The sequence below is a fragment of the Myotis daubentonii genome, chromosome 6 (genome assembly GCF_963259705.1).
Source record: "Myotis daubentonii chromosome 6, mMyoDau2.1, whole genome shotgun sequence".
Taxonomy (NCBI): domain Eukaryota; kingdom Metazoa; phylum Chordata; class Mammalia; order Chiroptera; family Vespertilionidae; genus Myotis; species Myotis daubentonii.
In genome coordinates, this window is record NC_081845.1 from 98,867,883 (window position 1) to 98,884,600 (window position 16,718).

A 16,718-nucleotide genomic window follows, 5' to 3' on the forward strand; every position below is an offset into this window, starting at 1 on the left:
ATGAAGTGTTGTAAAGTCCTTAAACCACATATGAAGTGCCCTGCTGGTATGGCTCTAATAGGGGTGGGCAAACTTTTTGACTCGAGGGCCTTAAACTGGGCCGGAGGGCCGGAACAAAAGCATGGATGGAGTGTTTGTGTGAACTAATATAAATTCAAAGTAAACATCATTACATAAAAGGGTACGGTCTTTTTTTTTTTTTTTTTTTTTTTTTAGTTTTATTCATTTCAAATGGGCCGGATCCGGCCCACGGGCCGTAGTTTGCCCACGGCTGGTCTAGTATCATTCTGTACACTAGAAGGTGGCAGGTTCAATTCCCAGTCAGGGCACGTGCCAGGGTTGCAGGTCCTGCTGATTGATGTTTCTCTTGTGGACGAAAGGGGCCACACGCTGACCTGACAAGCTCAGGGAAGGCCTGCGTGGCAGCCTAGCAGACTCAGAGACCTAAAATAACCACAAAGGATGGTCTGAAATTAAACTTTGACTAAAAGCAGTTATGGTGGGCAGTTATGTCCTAAGCCCGTATCTTCACTGACAAGATCAACTTTGATCCTTACTGAGCCCATTTGCCTTTTTGCCTCTAAGATAACATACCCTTGAAGTGTCTGGGTAACTTGTAACTTCCCTTTTTCTGGAGCCCCTGGGGCACAAGCAAATGTTCTGGGCGCCAGGAGAGATACTACAAATTCCTTCATTATCATGTTGATTGATCCTGCACCCACCTAAGTATGTGTCCATCATTTTACTTTTTATCCTATCACAGAGGTTTCCCCGCTTCGCTTAATCCCACCTCCTTAAATCTGTCACCAATGAATTTCATGTATAAATACGGATGTAACCCTGCCATTCTCCAGAGCACTATCTCAATTCATTGAGGTTCTGCTTCCCGGCATATGTCGACAGTTTGGCTCAAATAAACTCACAAAAACTCTTTACAGGTTTCAATGGTTTTTTTACGTTAACACTCTCTCATTGATGTTTCTTTCTCCCTCCTTTCCTATTTCTAAAGTCAATTTTAAAAAAACTATATATAAAGTGATATGATATTACTTGAAGCTAGAGTGTGATCATTTTTATTTATTTATTTTAAATGTACTTTTATTTTTTTAAAATATATTTTATTGATTTTTTTACAGAGAGGAAGGGAGAGAGATAGAGAGTTAGAAACATCGATGGTAGAGAAACATCGATCAGCCGCCTCCTGCACATCTCCCACTGGGGATGTGCCCGCAACCCAGGTATATGCCCTTGACCGGAATCGAACCTGGGACCCCTCAGTCCGCAGGCCGACGCTCTATCCACTGAGCCAAACCGGTTTCGGCTAAATGTACTTTTATTGATTTCAGAGAGGAAGGGAGAGGGAGAGAGAGATACAAACATCAATGAGAGAATCATTTGTCGGCTGCCTCCTGCAAGCCCCTTACTGGGAATTGAGCCCACAACCCGGGCTCAATTGCCCTTGACCTGAATCAAATCTGGGATCCTTCAATCTTCAGGCCGACGCTCTATCTACTGAGCCAAATCAGCTAAGCCTAAAGTGTGATCATTTTTAAAAGATGCTAAAGTTGGACCATAGACTTAAATGTAAAGCAAAAACTACAACTTATAGAAGAAAACAAAGAAGAAAATCTTAGGCTAAGATTTTGTAGGTATAACAAAAAAGCATAAAATTTGATAAATTTAACCTTATCAAAATATTTTAAATTCTGCTCTGTAAAATATGTTTAAGGGAACAGAAGACAAGTCACAGATTGAGAGACAGCCTTTACAAATAATATATTTGATAAAGGGCTTGCATCTAGAATTTACAAGAAACCTTTAAAAGTCAACAATAAGAAAACCCAATTTCCTTAATGTGGGGTTCGGGAGAAAAGAAGAGATAAACCAAAGAACTTATATACTTACATGCGTAGCCCATGAACATGGGCAATAGTGTGGTGAAGAGCTGGGGTGGGTCAGGGCTGGGAGGAGGAGGGTTAAGGGGATAAACCAGAGTCATCTATAATACATCAACAATAAAAATATACATTAAAAAAAGAGCAAAAAAAACAATTTAAAAATAAGCAAAATATTTAAGCAGAGACTTCACCAAAGAAGATAAAAGGATAGCAAATAAGCAAAAGATACCCAACATCACTAGGTATTAAGGAAGTACAAATTAAAACCATAATATTGTCAGAGTGGCTAAAATTTTTAAAGACTACCCATACCAAGTGTTGACAAGAATGCAGAGAAAATGGAATTGGCATATACTGTTGACAGTGATGGAAATCAGTTGAACTTTGAAACAGTTTGGCAGTTTCTTAAAAAGTTAAATATATATTAACCATATGATCCAACTATTTGGATCAAGAAAAGTATTTTCTGCCCTAGCTGGTTTGGCTCAGTGGATAGAACGTTGGCCTGCAGACTGAATAGTCCTGGGTTTAATTCTGGTCAAGGGCATGTACCTCAATTGCAGGCTCCTACCCTGGTCTGGGGCATGCTGGAGGCAACCAATTGATGTCTCTCTCTCTGCCTCCTTTCTCCCTTCCACTCTCTCTAAAAATCAATGGTAAAATGTCCTCGGTTGAGGGTTAAAAAAAAGAAAAGTACTTTCCTAAGGAAAAGGGAACTATATGTGCATATAAAGATTTGTACACAAATGTTAATATCAGCTTTATTTGTAACAGTCAATAACTGGAAGCAACCCAAATGGATAAGCAAAGAATTTTGTGGTATACAGGGGTTAATCTCAAAATAATCATGATAATGTAGGACAGAGAGGCAGGGAGGAGCAGAAAGGTAGTAAAATCTGTAAGTGTGTGTGTGTGTGTGTGTGTGTGTGTGTGTCTTTTTCTCTTTCTTTTTCTTTTCTAGACTGGCTAGTAAGCTGTAGGGTGAAACATTTCTCATGATATAGAATTGAGGGTAGCAACATGATTGGAAATGAGAGATAATCGTTTTCATTTTGCACATAAATGTCAAATCACCTCCTCGATTGCTTAGGGGAAGATCCTGGCCTTGTGGATTGCTGGTGGGAAGCCCAGGCTCAGTCAGCGTGAGGGAAAGGAATGAATTGCAGGTCACAGGTGCGTGGAGAAGCAGATAGGGACCAGGCAGCTGGTGACGATGAGGTAGAGTGACCTAGATGAGAAATATACCATAGAGAGAAAAAGAATAAAGACAGGACAAAGTCCCATTTGGAACTTTCTGTGAAACTAGTTTTTTTTTGTTTTTTTTGTTTTTTTTTTTTTTTTAAAAGGTGAGGAATAGAGTGAAAAATAAAATGGAGTCACTAGTCAGGCTGCTAAATTACTAAAATCAAGTCAGTTGAGGTCTGACTAAATGTTTCTATTCTTGTTTTAACCAGCCTGAGAACTTAAACTTTTTTTTTTGTCAATGATAAAAGTTGAACTTTCTGTTTTAAAAAACTTTATCTTTATTGTTGAAAGTATTACAGATGGCCCCCTCTTTTTCCTCATCAACCCCCTCCACTCCACACCCATCCCCTGCACCTGTTCCCCACCACACACTATTGTCTGTGTCCATGGGTTATGCATATCTGTATATATATATATATATATATATATATATATATATATATATATACACACCTAATATACAAATAGACCAAATAACCGAACAACTGGTCACTATGACATGCTGACCACCAGGGGGTGCACACAGAACATGTCAGGCATCAACAGCAGGTGGAAGAGCACGGAACATGGCAGGCATCAGCCGTGGTGGGATGGTGGAGCCGATGAGCAGGGGCACCACACCAAGGGGGGACACTGGTCGCTGTCATCTGGGCGAGCCTCTAGTGAGATCTTTTTTACTGAAAATCCTTTGCTTCCACGCGTGCCGCAATCCCGCTGGGCACTTGCACCTGCTGCCGGCACCGGCCCTGCTGGCACCCACTGTCGGTGCCAGAGCCGCTGCTCACACCTGCTGCCAGTGCCCTGTGCCAACCCCAATAGCTCAGCACCATCAGCGGGTGCAAGCGGCGGCTGCTGCCCCAATCACCCCTCAGGGGTCTCCACCTGCCCCTGATCCTGAGAGGCGATTGGGGCAGCCGCCACCGCTTGCACCCGCTGACAGCGCTGGCTCCACTCACACTACACCATCAGCCGGCGTGAGTGGGGCCAGCGCCGTCAGCACGTGGGAGCAGTGGCGGTGGGAGGGGGGCTGCCGACAGACAGGGGACGGGTACTGTGGCACACAGGGGACCGGGGCCATGGAAGGAGGGGCCGGGCGGGGGCACGGAGGATGGGCTGAGACCCACCCCTGTGCCACCACAGCTTCGTGGCCCACAGTTCCTTTCAAGGTGCATGAATTCAAGCACTGGGCCCCTAGAATGTAAATACCAGGTAAATCCTTTGGTTAATCTCTCTACACCCACCCCTTCCTGCCCTCTGAGATTCATTATTCTGTTCCATGTCTCTAGATCTATTTTGGAACTTAAATTTTTGAACCTCAATCCCGCATCAATCTCTGGACATGCATCAGACCTCCAGATGCCCCTCTGATTATCCCTCTGAAGGACTCATCTATCTAAACCCCCTGGCATCCATCATCCAGACTGGCTGACAACTGACTGACAGCAGTCCCAGAATAACCCAGAGGCTAAGAATGCAGGGCTGGTGTTCCTCAAGAATGTACTTTTTACTATAGGAACTCTTAGTTTTTCTTTCTTCTTTAGAATTCTCTGGGTATTGCCTGGTTGTGTTTCTGGTTTGCAAACACCCTTAAATAAATCTATCCCTTATTACTAGCCAGGCTCTTGTCACGTTTGTTTGGTGATGGCATTTGGATGGCGAGAAGACCTTGGAGAGGACCAACCAGCTGGGAAGAAAGTAAGCGCAGGAATGGTATCACATTGGGTTTAGAATTTGCTATTCTGAGCGCGCCACAAACATCCAATTTAAAAAGTGTAGAAACAGTAGAGTTAAGGGAATATATTTTCTGACAAAAAGTTAGCCTTGCCCTGACCGGTTTGGCTCAGTGGACAGAGCATCAGCCTGTGGACTGAAGGGCCCCAGGTTCGATTCTGGTCAAGGGCATGTGCCTTGGTTGCAGGCACATCCCCAGTAGGGGGTGTGCAGGAGGCGGCTGATCGATGTTTCTCTCTCATCGGTATTTCTAACTATCTTTCTCCCTTCCTTTCTCTGTAAAAAAATCAATAAAATACATTTTTTAAAAAAAGTTAGCCTTGCCAAAGGTACAGAAAATGTCACTATTTTCTAATATATCACAATAATGTAGTGACCTCTGGGAGGCAGAACCCAGTGGCTCATTACCCAGCGCCTCCGGGACCATTCTTCTCTGGTGTCCAGCTTCTCCACACAGGCACTCCTGCAGTGACAGAGTCTGCGCCCCTCCTTCCAGCTCCCACTACTTCTTTTCCTGCTCACCTAGAAAGCAGGCATGATTTCTGCAACAGCAAAGAGAAGGAACAAGAGAAGACAAGAAGAACAGGATGATTCATCGTCTCCAAAAGTCACCAGCTTAACGGAAGCCCAGCTTTTTCACCGGGACCACCGTTTTACAACACAGCTTCCTTTCTCTTAAAAGGAAAACCAAAGTAAGGGGGCAAAAAAATAAAGAAAAATAAACTGTGTACAATTCCTTTAGCCAGAACAGAACACTAGTCATGGGGAAAAGCAGGGCTTTGTGAGCAAGACTCCACTGTCCCTGGGAAAACACTTTAAACTGCAAACAGAACGCCTTGTACCAACAACTACTCATGAACCTTTATCAGGTACCATAAATGGTACATGTGAATCTAAGCAAGGATTTTTGTTTTTCCAGTATGAGCCTGAAAAAAAAATGAAGAAAAGAAATCCCTACCACCAGCCTACTTTAATTTTGGAGGCAAAGTGATGTCCATCCCCTGCAATAGAGAACACATAAATTCTAGTAGTGGAGAGGTCTTAGTTTCTAAGAAGTCACCTGGCTCCTCCTCCCCTCCACTCTCCTCCCCTCCCCTCTCCTCCACTCTCCTCCCCTCCCCTCTCCTCCATTCTCCTCCCCTTTCCTTCCTTTCCCTCCCCTTCCTTTCCCTTATCTCAAGAAGTTGAGAAGGAGATGCTCAGCACCAGGTGTGTGTGGTGGAGTCAGAAGACATTCATTCTCTTTCAGTAAACCAGCACCTCTGGACAGTATTTCTGCTCAAAGTTGGTCTTGGAAGACTAGTGGGGTTGATGCTGTGTCCTTTACAGGAGTCTTAAGACATCTTTAGTTTCTGGCTTTGTTCCTTTTGGAATATACCATCTGGAAGCTGCCATGTGAGCAGTCTGACTACTATAGGGTCACCATGCTGTGAGAAGGCCCACGCTAGAACCATGGAGAGAATGGTCAACAGAAAGCCATAGCGGGGTCCACCAGAAAGAAGTCTTTTTGGACCTTTGAGCCCACTACCAGCTAAAGGCAGAGCAGCCAATAATCCCAGCTGGTGTTGAGGCTCAGAAAACAATGTGTCCTAGAATTTGGCATATCTGGAAAGTGTTCCCTGGGCACTTGAAAAGAATGCATATTTTTCTGCTTGAGGTTGAAATGCTCTGAAGTACCCATTAAATCTCTCTGTTCTAGTGTGTCATTTAAGACCCCTGTTTCCTTGTTGACTTTCTGTCTGGAAGATTATCCATTGGTGCCAATGGCATGTAAAAGTTCCCTACTATGACTGTATTACCTTTGATCTCTCCTTTATGGCCATCAATATTTGCTTTATATATTTAGGTTTTCCTATGTTGAGGGCATAAATGTTTCCAAGAATTATATTCTCTTGTTGGATTGATCCCTTTCTTATGATATAACATCCTTCTTTCTTAGGGTGGCCTTTATTTTAAAGTCTATTTTGTCAGATATGAGTATTGCTGCCGGGAGCCGGTCCATGCTTGCTGTTTCCAAGGGACCTGGCATATATGGCATACTGTTCTTAATATGTTTGCTCACCTTCTTGGCACTATGTGTTTTAACCAAGGTCTCTGAGAAAGGTTGTTTCCCCAGGTAGGGATTTTCCCCTGAAGTTAGGGAGGGAATAAAACCTCTTAACTAAGTGCCAGGCGGGTAATTAATCACTTTAACTACGAACAATCATGCTTAAGCTACATAATCTTTACTCCCTGGAATGGAGATAAGAAACACCCTAACCTTTGTAATAGAGATTGATAGGATTGAATCAACTGGTATAAATACAGATGTAACAAGACAGCAAGACACAGAACTTAGGAGACAGAACTTAGAACACAGAACTTAGAAGACAGAACCAAGAGAGACAGAACCTAGGCACAGAACCTACACAGAACGTTACCTAGAGACAGAAGAACTTCGCTGGAGAGAACATGGCAAAAGATCCTGTACAGAAACTGGCAGAACTTCGCTGGAGAACCTGGAGAACCTAGCAAGAGAACATGGACACAGAACCTGGCTGGAGATCCGAAGCAGAACCTCTCTGGAGATCCAGACCAGAACTTGGCTGGAGATCCTGGCTGGAGATCCTGGCTAGGCTGCTGATCAACTGAACACTGTCTCTGTGTCATTCCTTCTTCACCAACTCCGTCCACACCTTTGGGGACCCCTGGACCTGCTGGGGTTGGACCCCAGCATATTGCTATGCCAGTTTTTTTGTTGATGCTCTATTTGCATAAAATACCTTTTCCATCCCCTTACTTTTTTTTTAAAATTAAATCTTTATTGTTCAGATTATTACAGTTGTTCCTCTTTTTCCCCGCCCATGGCTCTCCTCCACCCAGTTCCCACCCCACCCTTTGCCCTTACCCCTCCCACTGTCCTCATCCATAGGTGTATGATTTTTGTTCAGTCTCTTCTTGCACTCCCACACCCCTTTCCTCCCAAGAATTGTCAGTCCACTCCCTTTCCATACCCCTGGTTCTATTATATTCACCAGTTTTCACTGTTCATCAGATTTTTTATTCACTTGATTTTTAGATTCACTTGTTGATAGATATGTATTTGCTGTTCATAATTTTTATCTTTACCTTTTTCTTTTGTCTTCTTAAAGAATACCTTTCAGCATTTCATATAATACTGGTTTGGTGGTGATGAACTCCTTTAGCTTTTCCTTATCTGTGAAGCTCTTTATCTGACCTTCAATTCTGAATGATAGCTTTTCTGGATAAAGTAATCTTGGTTGTAGGTTCCTGCTATCCATCACTTTGAATATTTCTTGCCACTCCCTTCTGGCCTGCATAGTTTCTGTTGAGAAATCAGCTGACATTCGTATGGGTATTCCCTTGTAGGTAACTGACTGTCCTTCTCTTGCTGCTTTTAAGATTCTCTCTTTGTCTTTTGCTCTTGGCATTTTAATTATGATGTGTCTTGGTGTGGTCCTCTTTGGATTCCTTTTGTTTGGGGTTCTCTGTGCTTCCTGGACTTGTAAGTCTATTTCTTTCACCAGGTAGGGGAAGTTTTCTGTCATTCTTTCTTCAAATAGGTTTTCAATATCTTGCCCTCTCTCTTCTTCTGGCACCCCTATAATTCGGATGTTGGTAAGCTTGAAGTTGTCCCAGAGGGTCCTTATATTATCTTCATATTTTTGGATTCTTTTTTCTTTTCCAGTTGGGTATTTTTCATTTCTTTGTATTTCAAATCTTTGACTTGATTCTTGGGATCCTCTTGTCTGCTGTTGGGTCTCTGTATATTATTCTTTATTTCTGTGAGTGTATGCTTAATTTCTAGTTGGTCTTTTTTCATATCCTCCAGGGTCTCACTAAATTTATCAGTGGTTTCCAGAAAATTCTTGAAAAACCTTAAAAGTGTGGTTTTGAACTGTATATACAGTAGTTTGCTTTCCTCCATTTCTGTCATTTGTGACCTGTTTATTTGTCTCCACATTTGTTATGCTTCCCTGTGTTGGTAGAGTGCCTTTGTGTGCTAGGTGTCCTATAGGGCCCAGTGGCTCAGCCTCCCCAATTACCTGAGGTGGACACTCTTGGTGCACCCCTTTGTGGGCTTTGTGCACAGTCTTGTTGTAGTTAAGCCTTGATTGTTGTAGTTATCACTGGGAGGAATTGACCTCCAGGCCAATTTGACTGTGAGAATAAGCTGTGTCTGCAGTGGGAGAACTTCTGTGCTTAAGACACCCTTCTGGGGAGAGACTTGCTTCAGTGGAGCTTTGGTGCTCACTGAGTCTGCCCCCTGAGTGTGTCCCTTATGGATCTGCAGAGTTGTAATTGGATGGTCCCACTCTGACCACTGGGTACACTGGCTCTTGGATCTCTAAGGAGGTGCTAATTTAACCTCTTCGTGAGGCTACCCAGCAGGAGCTACGAAGAGATCTGCAGATTCCCCTTCCTCTTTGGGGATTTGGAGGTGCCCAGAAGAGGCCCAGCTGTGAAGCAATGCAAGCTGCTGTGGGGCCTTGGGCCTTCTCTTGGAAGTTCTGGGTCTGTCTGGACCAGCTGCAATTTGTTAGGTAATTTTCAGATTGCAAAGGTCCAGGGCATTCATATGCAAAAGCCTCTGCCACAGCCTGGGTGGGACGGGGTCTCAAGGAATCAACAGGGTGGAGCAAGCAGCTATGGCTGATCCTCAGCCCTGCCCTAAGGGGCCGTGCGTCTCAGTGTCCTGATAATTGCTGCAAGCACCTCTGAGGGAAAGCCACCCTCAACTTCCGAGTTCTGCCTGCTGTCAGACAGTCCAGTTTCTCCCCGTATGAGTCCTGGGTCCCCAGAGAATTCTCGGAACTGGAGTTCAGAGCAGTCGGGAGCTTGTGACTCCTTCCCGATTCAGAAAGATAGCCGTGTCCTCAGGTACCAGCCCCCTTCCACACTCGCTCGAGCCTTCGTACCTCTGCACTTTACTTCTGCAGCTCCTCTGAGTCTCAGTGTGCTTTTTCTTCCCTTCTAGTTGTAGAATCTCCACTCAGCCAGCCCTCCTGTATTCTGGATGATGTCCGTTTTGTCTTTTAGCTGTATTTTTGAATTTGTTGTGGGAGGTAGCAATTTCCGGTGTTTACCTATGCCACCATCTTGGTTTCTCCCATTCCTTTACTTTTTTTTAAAAAAATTCTTTATTGTTTATAGTATAACATGCAGTATTACATATGCCTTCTTTCCCTCCCTTGTGCTCTCCCTGGCCACCTCCACCCCCAGCACATGCCCTCACCCGCCTAGTGTTTGTGTCCATGGGTTATGCTTATATGCATGCATACAAGTCCTTTGGTTGATCTCTTACCTCCCCTCTGCCCCATCCCCTGCCTTCCCTCTGAAGTTTGATGGTCTGTTTGATGCATCTCTGTCTCTGGATCTATTTTTGTTCATCAGATTATGTTGTTCATTATATTCCACAAATGAGTGAGATCATGTGATATTTATCTTCCTTCGACTGGCTTATTTCACTTAGCATAATGCTCTCCAGTTCCATCCAAGCTGTTGTGAATGGTAAGAGTTCTTTCTTTTTTACAGCAGCGTAGTATTCCATTGTGTACGTGCACCACTGTTTTTTAATCCACACATCTGCTGATGGGCATTTAGGCTGTTTTCAAATCTTAGCTATTGTAAATTGTGCTGCTATGAACATAGGGATGCATTTGTCCTATCTGATTGGTGTTTCTGTTTTCTTGGGATATATTACTGGAAGTGGGATTGCTGGGTCAAATGGTAGATCCATTTTTAATTTTTAGAGGAAACTCCATACTGTTTTCCACAGTGGTTGCACCAGTCTGCATTCCCACCAGCAATGCACAAGGGTTCCTTTTTCTCTGCATCCTTGCCAGCACTTGTCATTTGTTGATTTGTTGATTTTAGCCATTCGGACAGGTGTGAGATGGTACCTCATTGTCATTTTGATTTGCATCTCTCAGACTACTAGTGACTTCGAGCATATTTTCATATGTCTCTTGGCCTTCTGTATGTCCTCTTTCGAAAAGTATCTATTTAGGTCCGTTGCCCTTTTTTTGATTAGGTTGTTTATCTTCCTTTTGTTAAGGTATATGAGTTCCCTGTAAATGTTGGAGATTAAACCATTATTGGAGATAACATTGGCAAATATGTTCTTCCATGCAGTGGGCTTTCTTGTTGTTTTGTTTTTGGCTGCTTCTGCTGTGCAGAAGCTGCTTCTTCTTCTTCTTCTTCTTCTTCTTCTTCTTCTTCTTTTTTTTTTTTTACCCCTGACCAGAATTGAACTTGGGACCCTTCAGTCTGCAGGCCAACACTCTATCCACTGAGCCAAGCCAGTCAGGGCTGTGCAGAAGCTTTTTATTTTGATATAGTTCCATTTGTTTATTTTCTCTTTAGTTTTCATTTTCCTAGGAGCTGTATCGATGAAGATATTGTTTTCGCATATTCCTGAGATTTTGCTGCCTGTGGATTCCTCTAAGATTTTTATGGTTTCCTGTCTTACGTTTAAGTCCTTTATTTTTATGAGTTTATTTTTTATATATGGTGTAAATTGGTGGTGTAGTTTCATTTTTTTGCAAGTATTTGTCCAATTTTCCAAGCACCATTTATTGGAGAGACTGTCTTGACTCCATTGTATGCTCTTGCCTCCTTTGTCAAATGTTAATTGAGCATAATGGTTCAGGCTGATTTCTGGGCTCTCTATTCTATTCCATTGATCTGTATGTCTGTTCTGGTGCCAGTACCGGGCAGTTTTGAGAACAGTGGCTTTGTAATACAGCTTGATATCTGGTAATGAGATCCCTCCTACTTTGTTCTTTCTCAGAATTGCTGCAGCTATTCGGGGTCTTTTTTTATTCCAGATGAATTTTTGGAGAGTTAGTTCTACGTCTGTGAAGTATGCCATTGGTATTTTAATGGGGAGTGCATTGAATCTCTAGATTGCTTTGGGTAGTATGGACATTTTAATGATGCTGATTCTACCAATCCATGAACACGGTATGTTCTTCCATCTGTTTATGTCTTCCTCTATCTCTTTTTTCAATGTCCTGTAGTTTTCTGAGTACAGAGCTTTTACCTCCTGTCAGGTCAGAAGGGAAGCCCAGAAGCAGATGCATGCCACCACAAGGCAGACATGGCGGAAATAATGGACCCTCCCTGGAATTCCTAGCAGGTCAACATGCCAGATGCCAATACACAAATACTGGCTCCTTTCTGAATACCGTGACGACCCCCGTGGCGGGAAATCCTCAGCTCATGCCCCCACCCCTCACCAAATTGAGATATAACAAGTGCTCTTCCCTCTCTGTTGGCGCGAATTCATTGGCCCTGCCTTTGGGGCTTGTGAGTTTTGCCTGGGGATGCAGAATTAAACCCTCTCCTTCCTTCCTCCTTAACCAGCTTGATTCTCTTTTGTTCTCCCATGCCACCTCCTGACCCGCCTAACAGTTAAGTTTATTCCTAGGTATATTAATTTTTTTGGTGCAGTGGTAAATACGATTATTTTTTAAATTTTTCCTTCTGTGAGTTCATTATTGGTGTATAAAAAAGCCATGCATTTCAGAGTGTTAATTTTGTATCCTGCTACATTGCCAAATTCATTTATTAAGTCTAATAATATATTTTTTAAAAAATATATTTTTATTGATTTCAGAGAGGAAGAGAGAAGGAGAGAGAGAGAAACATCCATGATGAGAGAGAATCATGGATTGGCTGCCTCCTGCATGCCCCCTACTGGGGATCAAGCCCACAACCCAGGCATGTGCCCTTGACCCAAATCGAGCCCAGGACCCTTCAGTCTGCAGGCCAATGCTCTATCCCCTGAACCAAACTGGCTAGGGCCTAATAATATTTTTGATGGAGTGTTTAATGTTTTCTACGTACAATATAATGTCATTTGCAAATAATGACAGTTTAAGTCTTCTTTTCCAATTTGGATGCCTTTTATTTCTTCTTCTTGTCTAATTGCTATGGCTAGCACTTCCAGTACTATGTCAAACAGGAGTGGTGAAAGTGGGCATCCCTGTCTTGTTCCTGTTCTTAGGGGAAATAGTTTTAGCTTTTGCCCATTGAGTATGCTGTTGGCTGTAAGTTTGTCATATATGGCTTTTATTATGTTGAGGTGTGATCTCTATTTCCACTTGGCTGAGGGTTTTTAATCAAGAAAGGGTGTTGGATTTCATCAAATGCTTTTTCTGCATCAATTGATATGACTAAATGATTTTTATCTCTCAATTTGTTTATGTGATGTATCACGTTTATTGATTTGTGGATATTGTACCATTCTTGCATCCCTGGGATAAATCCTACTTGGTCATGGTGTATGATCTTTCTGATGTAATTCTGGATCTGATTTTCTAGAATTTTGTTAAGGATTTTGGCATATCCTATATAATAAAAGAGAAACATGCAAATTAGCCATTCCTCTGCTATGCTCAAGCCATGCCCACAGTCACACCCACCAGCCAATCAGAGTGATATGCAAATTAACCCGACAAAGATGGCGGGCCTGTGGACAGCATGCATGTGCACAGGTCCTGAGCTGCTGGGGGCAGGTGTCCCGCACCACCCCGCTCCGGGCCAATCTGGGCTGGTGGGCAGCGCCCACAGGGGCGGAGCGGCCAGAGTTGGGTGGGCCAGGACGCCTGGATTCCGCCCAGCCCTGGCTGCTCCAGGCCGGTGAGCAGAGAGTGGAGGCAAGGAGCGGCTGGGGCAGGGTAGGACACCTGGCTTCTGCCCTGCCCCAGTCACTCTGGGCAGGTGAGCAGCGCACACTAGTGTCCTGCCCCGCCCTGGCCACTCCGGGCCTGTGGGCAGTGTGTGGAGAGCCTCTGGGCAGGGGAGGCGGGCTGGTGGAGGGCGGCCTGTACTCCCCACATGGCTGCGGTGGCAGCCATGAGCGCACCAAGAGGAGCCTGCGGGCCAAGCTGAAGTAGCACCTGCAGGCCATCAGCGCCAAGGAGTGGCTGCGCAAGTCCCACCTCCTGGCCCAGAAGGTGTGCAATTGCAGGGACAGCCACCGTGGCGGGCCAGACTGATGTCCTCCTGGCCCCACAACGGGGTTAGCTGATCTGCGAAGCCACAGGCCTCCAGTGCGCACATCCTCTCCTCCCCCCCTGGCGTGCGAACATCCCCCAGCATGCTGTCACCCCCGCGTGCCTGCAACAGTCCCAGACCAAGGCACGCACAAGTCCCCCCCCCCCCCCCCCCCCGCTCCTCCGCCACACTTCCATCAACCCCAGCATGCTTAAGTCCCCCACAGGATGTGCACACGTCCCCTCTGACATGCTCACGTCCTTTGGAGAGTGTCTGGGTGTTCTGGGTGCTGAGGGTAGATGCCTGTGAGATGACAGTGAGAGGGTGGGGAGGTGACGCCCTGTTCCTGTAGAGACCAGTGCAGCAACGAGATCACCTCTGTGGGGCTAATGCAGGTGCTGAGGCAGGAGCAGGTGCAGACAGACACACCTGGTGGGCGTGGGCAGCCCTCACTGAGGTGCCTTCGGTCAGCATTCAAGATCAAGAACCCAGAGGCGGTGAGGAGTTCTGTCCTCTCAGTGAAATGGTGGGATAGTTGGGGTGACTGCAGAGGAGGAATGTGCACTTTGGGTGCTGGCGCTCATGAGTGAAGGCCGCCCTGACTGAGCCTCGCTTGCTTTAGGCCTAGCGCACCCCTGCCGGGCAGCGGGTGACAGGACGTGCTTTTCCGAGTTAATGAGAGAAAACATTGATTCTCCCGCTGTCCGCGAAGGTGGAAAATGAACTGGGGAGACATGTGGGGAGTGAGCGAGGTTCCCTGTCTGGGGGTTCCAAATCTGCTGTTGATTCCTTTCACTGCTGACTAGAGATATTCAGGGTGTCCCCCCAAAATGTATACACACTTTGAATACCTACTACTTCCAATGGGTTTAAGCATGAGAAGAAAGAAACAACAATGGGACTGTTACCTGTTAAAAGTGTGGGCACAAACAGGCAGTCGGACATTCCCTGAGGGGTCTCAGATTGGGAGAGGGTGAAGGCCAGACTGAGGGGCCCCTCCCTCGCCCCACCCCAGTGCACGAATTTTGTGCACCGGGCTACTAGTATGTTCATAAGGGATATTCGCCTGTAATTTTCTTTGTGTTGTCTTTATCTGGTTTTGATATTAGAGTAATGTTGGCTTCATAGAATGAGCTTGGAAGTGTTCCTTCCTCTTAAATTTTTTGGAATAGCTCTTGAACATGATGAGATTGTGAGTTGAGTCTCTTCCAAAGAGCATCCATTACTACTCTCTGGGCCTTGCCAATTTAAAAGGAAATGAAGGCATGGACACAGCTCATACTAAGTTCATACCTCAGTGTGCCATTTGAGAACAGGCTTGGCAGAAGTTTTCACAATTGCACTGCTACTTTTTGATAATGGCTATTTGTATGCCACCCATTCCCTCATTGCCAATCAGATGGTAGATAAGTCAGCTTTAAAAATTTCATCTTAGTGTCTTCCTTTAGGCTTCCTGGAAAGACTCTGAGGTAAATTTTTATTCAAAAAGTTTACTGGGGTGTTACCTAAGGGTCAATACCTGAGGGCAAGGAAGAGAAGCCACTTTGTCAGAGGGAAAAATTGGACTGCAGCAAGTACAAAAGAGGTATCAACCTATCCCCTGTGGCCTCTACTGCCTGGATGGGCCCTCAGAGTTGTCCTAGATCGAGAAGTTAATTACTGGCGTTTTAGCCCTCACAGTTTACGTTGGACACAGCCTGTTCCTGGAAAGGAGACATGCCATTTACCTAAGGCAACTCCTAAGGAGGGGTGCAACTGAGAGCCATCAGCTGGCAACCTTCCAAGGACCTGGAAGGATAAGTCTTTCTGTTTTACCTGAGGGGTTCAGGTAATTTGAGTAATACAACATTTGTGATAGAGTTAGAAAGAGAAGCAAGGTAAGATAGGAATTTAAAACCCACACAGCGATCACAGATGCAGTAAAAAATATTTTATTGGAGACAGTGGCAGGACTAGTTCTGAAACTGAAGAATCAAAGTGTGCCTGGCCCAGGCATCATAACCTGAATGAACTAAAGATCAGACAATAAGAAGTTTTGTAGGGTCCAAATTAGAGAGATGCTCTGGGTCTCACTATCATGGAGATGCCCTTCCTTTCATGTAGGGTGATTTCCTGTTCTCACTCTTAGGGCTTCTACTGGAGAATCACAGGTCATTTGGGGGAAGAGGTAGCATGAATGAAGATTGATCCAAAAAAAGTTAGAAATTGGCAATACATTTTACCAGGAGAGGAAAATGTATGAAGTGGAACCTAGACTGTATGGCTCTAACCTCCATGGCTATTCCCTCACTTTTAGGGTGGAGAGAGAAGAGGGAGTCAGAATGCAAAAACAACAACACAAAAACAGAACTATTAACTGTTCTTCTTCAGGATATTGTGGTTGACTAAACCTTTCTGATGGAATGATGACTTTTCTTTAATGGATATGAATTTTTAAGTTTCAACAGAGACCTGAGGATATAAGATTTTCATTACTTTTTTTAAAAATTGCTTTCAGAGAGGAAGGGAGAGGGAGAGAGAGAAAAACATCAATGATGAGAGAGAATCATTGATTGGCTGCTTCCCACACACTCCCTACTGGGGATCAACTCCAAAACCCAGGCATGTGCCCTTGACTGGAATTGAACCTGGGACCCTTCCGTGCAAAGGCTGACGCTCTATCCACTAAGCCAAAATGGCTAGGGCAGGTTTTCATTCTTTTGCTTTTCACTCACATACCTTTGCAAGGAGAATGAGCAGTAGTCTTCCAAATATAAAGCTACTTGTAGAGAATGAGAACTTTAACAGCAAGAGGTGATTTAGTCAAGGGGAGGCTGTTTAAAAAGGGAGTGTAGTAAAAAG

General features: G+C 44.5%; 1 long non-coding RNA gene across 1 annotated transcript in view; it reads left to right on the plus strand.

Moving 5' to 3' along the window:
- The window catches only part of LOC132237566 (uncharacterized), a 228,501-nt gene that overhangs the window by 102,623 nt on the left and 109,160 nt on the right, over window positions 1-16,718 (plus strand). The gene's annotated exons all lie outside the window — the stretch shown is intronic.